Genomic DNA, 8,338 nt, shown 5'->3' with positions numbered 1-8,338 from the left:
GGTTGTCTTTACATCTAACTTCTCAAGATGCAAATCTTCAACTGCTACTAGACTTAAAATAGTTCTGATTGAAGTCATTTTAACAACAGGAGAAAATATTTCATCAAAATCAATACCTTTCTTCTGTGAAAACCCCTTCACCACAAGTCTAGCTTTGTACCTCTATTTTCCTCCATATTCTTCCTTCAGCCTGTAAACCCATTTATTCTTCAATTTATTTTTTCCTGCAGGCAACTTGACTAAGTCCCAAGTCTGGTGATTCATTAAGGAGTCCATCTCTTCTTCCATGGCTACCTCCCACTTCTTCCTCCTTTCAACCTGCATTGCTTCTTCATAAAATTCGGGTTCACCAAAATCAATCAACAATAAATAATATAATGAAGGAGAGTATCGTTCAAGAGGTCTACTTATCCTGGTAGATCTTCTAACACCACTTTCAGGTGTTTGGGGTGCCTGCTACTGTTGTGGTGGTTGTTGTTGTTGTGGTTGTTGATTATTAGTATTTCTAGGCATCTTTACTTTTTTAGTGATTTCATCAAGAACTGCGTATTCCTTGTTTTCTTTTTCTTGTTTCTTTTCCTACAACTAATTCTTATACAAGACCTTTTCATTGAATATTACATCTCTGCTCTTAATGATTTTGTGATTTTCGTAATCATATAAGCGATAACCAAAATCATTAACACCATATCCAATAAAGGTACATTTCTTTGACTTTTCCCCAAGCTTTGTTCTATTTTATTTATCAATATGGACAAAGGCCTCACAACCAAAAGGCCTTAAAAAGGAGTAGTTTACCTTTTTACCTGTCCATGCTTCCTCTGGAACACCACCATCCAAGGTGTTATCACCCTAAAATCTTTGTCTCTAAGCTTTGGAAAGTTGCCTCGTTTCTAGTCATAGTCTTATAAGTTTTGAGTCATCTCATCACAATTATTGTCATTCTCATTTACAAACGCTTCTTCTAGTCATGGTGTTAAAGGGTCTCTAGGTCATTTCATGCTTTAAGGGTTAGGTCATAAGGTTAGAAGTCTTTTAAGGTCATATCTCTTTTCCAAACAAAGTTTGACAGCCTCATTCCATGTCCTAGAAGCCTTACGAGGTGTTTAGAAGTCATATCTCACATCATGTTGGAAATATTTTGAAACTAGCTACGAAATCACTAACTAGGAGTTTTCGTAGCGCGCTACAAAATCCCTGAAAAAACCTATTTCAGCATAAAAAACTCTACTTTCTGCGTTTACTAGTCAACTTCCAGAAGGGGTCCTGAGCAGCTGAGAACTCAATTTTGAAAACTTAAAGAGGCTTGTATTCCTAACATAACAAAATAAAAAAACCTCTTTCAGTTTCGTCAAATCCGTTCTGAGGTGGGAGGCATTTATGGTTAAACTTGCGCTACGAAATTGCTGAAAGTCAAGCTTGGTCTTCTGGTTTTAGCAGTCTTTTTCAAGATCATTGTTTGGTCACATGAAAAGGTATTTTGGAATTATTAAGGAGGTTTCTCTTCATAAACTCTCTAGATACAATAACCTATCTCACTTTCCTCATAAGTTTTTTCAGTTGGGAGATAATAAGCTTTCTTTGAAACCCAAAATGCAGAGAACGAATTTTTCCTGTTTGACACGTGTTTTTCAAGGATAGATTCTGGATATCTGGAGAAGTATTTTAAAAAACCAAGAGAGGTTTTTGTTCTAGAAATCATGGAATAAAAAAACCTCCTTCATTTTCGAAAAATGTGTCATGGATGAGGAGATAAAGGCTCTGTCCCACGTGCCATTTTCATGGATCCTAAACCTAAAAACAGGGAAACATGTTCCCTAATTTCTAGGGTTTGTCTTCAGCAGTCAAATGACCACGTGGGAGGCTTCATAAAATTAGACTTCTTGAGGTTGCAAGTTGTCAAAAAATGCTTTAAATGCTTAGATAAGGTTGTTGTAATCATGATAAGGAGTTACACTCCTAGTTGTATTAGGTCTCTAGGACTGCTAGTTAGGTGTCATTTGCATTTAATAGTTAGTTTTAAGTATCAATAGGTGTCATAGTAGAATGAATTCGAATTCCCCTCATGCTTGAGGAGGAATATAAGTTATGTAAAGAGCTCTATATATAGAAGAATATGTAATGTACAAAGGGTTGGAAATTTTCAGAGAAAGACTCATATTGTGCCATTGTAGAAGATTATGTTTTTATGAATGCATACTTTGGCTTTACTTCTCAGGATTCAGAAAGAGTTCAATGGTGAAATGGTGGCTTGTTTATTTTTGTCCTTATCTCCTTATTTGCAGTAGTATGAATGTATGATACTTAGAATTCATTGGTTATGCTCTAACTTCCTTCATACATTTGTAGACTGTGTTTTCCTTTATGCTACTGATGTACCCTTCATATGTTGAATTCTAGATGCCCTGATTTCCATGTAAAGCTAATTTTATTGTCATACTGAAGCATTTCTTGACTCCATAAGCCCAATGGATGCTTATTGATCATGTTCAACCATTCATATTTCTTCACTTGTTTCATAGATTTAGCCATCTAATTCATTATTAAAAATCTTTAATCTTGTGAGAGAGCCCTCTCAGGTTGGGGAGGCTAAGCCTCAGCCAAAAGTTGGTTTGAAATAGTTACTCAAAGTCTTCCTGATCAGCAGCCTATCAGGGGTCTGATTTTGTGATAACACAAGGAACTTGAAGGCCCTCTATTTATTAGATAAACAGCAGTATCTATAGCATCTGCCCAAAACTGTAAAGGCAATCCTACATGCAATCTCATGCACCTTGCACACTCCATGATTGTTATATTCATCCTTTCTGACACACCATTTTCTTGTGGTGTTCTTGGAACTGTCTTCTCTCTACGAATTCCATGCTATGAACAGTACCTATCAAACTCTTTGCTGCAATATTCACCTCCATTGTCTGATCTAAGACACTAATTTCTTTCCTGTCTCAATCTCAACCAAAGCTTTCCATTTCTTGAAAGTATCAAATACATCAGATTTATTCTTAATACAATAAATCCAAGTTTTTCTAGTTGCATCATCGATAAAAGTAACATAATAACGAGAGCCACCGAGAGATGATACCTGAGCAGGTCCCCATACATCTGTACGCACAAGTTCTAATTTTTCGCTCTTCTTTTCTTTCCCAACTCTGAGAAATCTGACTCTCTTCTGTTTTCCATAAATGAAATTCTCACAGAAGTCCAAATCAACATTCTTCAAACCCGACAGCGAATTCCTTGAGTGAAGAATCTTCATCCCCTTTTCACTCATGTGTCTGAGCCTATGATGCCATAATGCTGCATCTGCTTCTTTGAAAGTTAAAGTATTAACAGAGTTAGAAATACCATTGCATACATACAATGTACCAACCTTTTTGCCTTTTTCTATTACCAGGGCTCCTTTGGTGACCTTCCAAGATTTATTTGTGAAAGTTATCACACAACCTTCACCGCCTAATTGCCCTGTTGAAATCAGATTTTTCTTTAGATCTAGAACATGCCTTACCTCCTTTAGTAGCCATTGGTTTCCATTCTGCTATTTTACAAGAACCTTACCCATTCCAACAATTTTACAGGGTTTATCATCACCGAAACGGACTTGTCCAAAATCTCCTTGAACATAGTCATGAAAATATTTCTTATCAGGTGTGGCATGGAATGAGGCCCCTGAATCTACCACCCAGGAATCAATAATATTTTCGAAAGAAAGAATCAAAGCATCTTGTAACACCTCACCTGTCACATTTGCTTCATGATTGTTTTCTTGCTGTGCATCTCCTTATTTTCCCTTCCGAGATCTACAATCTTTCTTTAGGTGTCCTTTCTTTCCACATTTCCAGCACACTATCCCCGATCTGGACTTGGATCTGCCTTTCCTTGATTTACTGCGATATCCTAAGCTCTTTCATCTTTCCATTTTTCTTCCCCTATACTCTGCACTCAAAGCATTACTCGATGTCTCACCGGAGCTTTTCCGTCGCATTTCCTCGCTAAGGATAGCACCGACAACATCATCAAACTTTAAAGTACTAGATCCAGAAACAGAGTTACTAATGGCCATTACTAAACCATTCCAACTTTCTGGTAATGAGCACAAGAATAAAAAAGCTCTAACTTCATCATCAAAGTTTACCCCTACAGAGCATAACTGACTTGTAACAGTATTAAAATCATTTAAATGGTCTGCAACAGATCCACCTTTCGACATCTTCATATTAAATAACGTTTCATAAGAAATACCTTGTTTGAGGCCGAGGGTTTTTCATATAGTTTCTCCAACGCCTTAATCAAACCCTTTGTTGTTGTTTCCTTCGAAATTTTGAAGGCGACTGACGCTGCGAACGCAACCATCTTGTTCCGAGTGCCTTTCTATTGTGAAGGTTCCATTCTTCATCTGCCATACCCGTCGGCATCTTTGTTTGTCCACCCAATGGTAGGTATAGATCTTTCTGATACAGATAATCTTCCATCTACATCTTCCACAACGAGAAGTTTTGGCCGTTAAATTTCTCGACCCTAAACTTACCATCTTCTGCCATTGTTCCCACTCAAACGAGGAACCCTTCTTTCCTGCGAGTTTATCAGCCAAATAGACCTTCGGCTCTGATACTAGTTGTTAGAAAATTATATATTACGGAGCAATGGAACACATAAAATATTGCAGAAATATAAACACAGAAAATGCATAAAACAAGAGAGACATAGATATACGTGGTTCACCCAGTTTGGGCTATGTCCACCTTGAACAACCAGTCCTTCCTTTCTATTATCCAGCAAAATGAAGAGATACAACCTACACGAAATCCGCTGTAATATCCTCTGTTTTCTCTCACAGTCTCACCTCTCTGCTTCTCGCTCGGAGAATACACATATATTACACAGAATCAATACAATGCCCTCATATAAAGAGAGGGGTTGCCTTCTATTGCAAAAAACCCTAAACTAAACATAAGTTCTACCATCAGATCATCCACCTAATGAATGGCCCAGATTGACTAGAAATTACTATACTTTTACAAGGCAATTTCACATCTGTTTTTAGCTTTGGGGGCGCTGCCCCCGAACCCCCTAGCCGAGGGGGATTGCCCCCCCGGACCCCTGCGGGGGGGACAAGTCCCTCCCGCACCCCCCCGTGTGGAGGGTTGTACAAACTTCCTGGGGTATACATCTGACTGAAACAAAGACCTCTAAACAATCATGCTCCATACTCAACAAAAACTTCGTTGACAAGTTATTTTGGAACAACTCTCAATTTTTCTTCCTTAAAAACCTATGTCTCAACTGCTGGTTCTTGTGTATCAGCAACATCGTTGACAGGTTCTTGTGTATTAGTTTCTAGGTTAAAATCGATGGGGTGCTCTGTTTCAACTGTTGGTTCTTAATTGTCAAAAACATCATCAATGAGTTCTTGTATGTCAGCCTCCCATGGTTCTATTTTGGTTTTTTCTGAGATGGTGTCTATAATGCAAACCTTGTATCTTGTTGTTGCCAAGCCCTCATCACATACTATACAGAAAGGCCACTGTGTGGTTTTTGATCCCATCTTATCAACAACCTCCACCAATGTATTGAGACCCAAAACTTTTGTTTCATTTTTCTACCTCCTAATTGTCGCTTTAATTCCTTATTTTATGTTTCTAGCTTCTTAATTTTAAGCAACGAAGTTTGGGTTTCATTCTTACCTGATGAAGAAGTGTCTTCCTGCTTGGTCTATTTCTTCTTCTGCTTCTTTGTCTCTTCTTGCTTCCCCTTTTGTCATTTTTTCTTGCCTGGTTTCTTCTTGGATGGTGGCGAGGGTTCTGGTTGAGTACCAAACTTAACCCTTTTCTTTGGTATTCTTCCACCCACAAGTTTCTCAAGTGACCTCTTCTTAACTCTAATTCCCGAAGACTCTCCCTGCTTCTTAGCTATATCAGCTTCCCTGGAAGCATCTGTAGGAGTTTCATCTTGTCTCTGTGGTGGGGTTTATGTTCCTTCACTAATAAAATCTTCCCAATTTCTTCCTTGCTTCTCGAGAGCTTCCATTACAATTAGTTTTAGGAGGTCATGATTGGTAATGCAGCTCTCTGGTTGTGAGGTTACCTCTACCGAGGCAGCCATGTGTTTCAAATTTTCCAACAGAAAATGGGGAACATTAATGAATTGCCCATGTCGAAGATGACTCAGAAACAAAAAATAATAGTTGAAAACTATTGTCGTGCGCCCCTCACATGTAATGCGCTTGATAATGAACATGGCAACATTTTTCCACAACTGAGCAAGGGAAAGGCAATCAATTCCTCTTCCCTTCTTGACCAAATGTTCTTCTCCCTACAAGAATTCAGATTTAAGGGATGGGTCATTAATTTTTTGGTTGAACCACCTCTTCCCTTCAGGTCAAAGTTTTGTTTCTCTGACAATCACTTCCTCCATAATCTCTAGTCATAGGGCTCTGACCTCTGTTTGATTCCTATTTATATTTTGAGCAAATTCCAAATCAACACTCTCATCCAACCCCTTGAGTCACTCGAAAAAATAAATCCACCCTGCTTCTTTGAAAATTTGATATGCTTCGAGGCATTTTTTTAAAGCCTCGATGGAATTCGGTTCATACCTTACTGCTACTCCTCCCATCCTTCGTTGTTACATGCCCTTCACTAATTGATGCAATAGTCACTATGAACTTTCACTTGCTTTTCGTGATAATTATTGAAAAAATTATGCAATGAGGGTGTAGAGCTATGTCGGGGCATATATCAGGGTGATAGGAAAGGATACCAGGTCAGAAAATTGTGAGATACGGGTTATCGTTTCATCATTAATTCAAAGGTGTGAAAATCTAACTTGGATACGGTACAAATTAATGAGATGAACAATCATGAAAAGTGGTAATGATTAACAGGTATTGCCACTTCAAATCAGGTTATGTCACGAATCAAAAAATGGTTCGTCCCCGCCGCGCCACAACCCCCCCGCCTTAAAATGCAAAGGCCATCCTTGGCCATCAAAATGAGAAAAAAACAATATTCTTTTTTTTGAATGACTTACCGGAGGGTGATTGGATTGATACTGATAGCGGAGTGTTGGTGATGGTGATTATTGAAGCAGATAGCTACAACTGGTTTCATGCTATAGTCATCTCCATCGTATCGACTGCTATAGATGTAACAATAAAACAATTTCTCCATGATGGTTGAATAAATTTGTAGCAATACTTCATTACAACAATGTATTCCTTTGAGGGAATTACAATTGAATTCTCAGAATAATACAATGAAATGAATAAAAATGGGATTGTAACAACATGGCATCTATGACATATGTGTAATGGCATGCTGCTACATAATTTATTAAAAGAAAAATGTGTATCAGCTGCCACAAAGTGGTTTTTAGTTGGTACAACTTTTTTTTTTCCTAAGTAAGGTTAATCTATTAATATGGTACAAAAAAGGGTAGTTACAGTGAGTCTTAGCCACAAAGGAAACCAGCCTCAATCAATAGGCATCCATGATAATTGTCTATGATTGCCCCAATAGAGGGGAAACCAGTCCAAAAATATGTCCAAAATATATCCAAAAAATAACCCACATAGGGGTGGAAAATTTAAACAGATCATTACCAAGACCAACAGTTTATCCTGACCAGACCAATAGACCAACAGTTTGTCCTGAGGACACATAAGACTAGACATAAACTAAACCAAGAACAAGATAGAAATTCAACCTGGCAGGCATGACACATGGCGCTTAGTCTTCTGGAGCGGACTCCTCCACAATCAGACACGCCCAGTCATTCAGGTTGTTTGACTCGCCATGTCCCAGTGCCTAATGGCCTTCCTTCGTGCTGCAAGCCTCAACACACAGGCTTGACGTGTCACCCAGACAGCTATCCGGGGCCTGCGTGTAACTGTGTACGCCCATCTCAACATGCTAACTACCAGCAATGGCTTTGCCTTGCCTTCTAGTCCGCCTTTCATCAGCTTCTTGCTCGTCATTGTTGCCGGTATTCCTGCTGCTCGGGCTAGCTCTGTTCACCTCCTCCATGGAATTATCCAGGGGAACATGCTACTCGATCTCTTCTGTGATGGTAATTGAGACAATAGCTACTATAACCAGGCGGTTCAATGAGCTGCGAAACCGAAACTACGTGGTGTGAGGAGCAGGATGCAGAGGCAGGGGACAAGTTGCAGTGCGAACAACTACAGCTTCACGGTTTGAGCTATGGAGGCTGGCTCTGCCTCTGCCACTTCTTGTATCTGGGTACCGGCCTACGAAACTGTGCTGGTGGGGATTTTTGGTAGAGGAGGTAGGGGAAGCAGAATCGGGGCTAGGCAGAGCAGGAGAACGAGAACTTTCGCCTC

The sequence above is a fragment of the Pinus tabuliformis genome, chromosome 4_1 (genome assembly GCF_031772625.1).
Source record: "Pinus tabuliformis cultivar Carrire ecotype Pingquan chromosome 4_1, CPIR1, whole genome shotgun sequence".
In the NCBI taxonomy this organism is placed as follows: Eukaryota; Viridiplantae; Streptophyta; class Pinopsida; order Pinales; family Pinaceae; genus Pinus; species Pinus tabuliformis.
Note: the sequence above shows the minus strand (reverse complement) of the source record.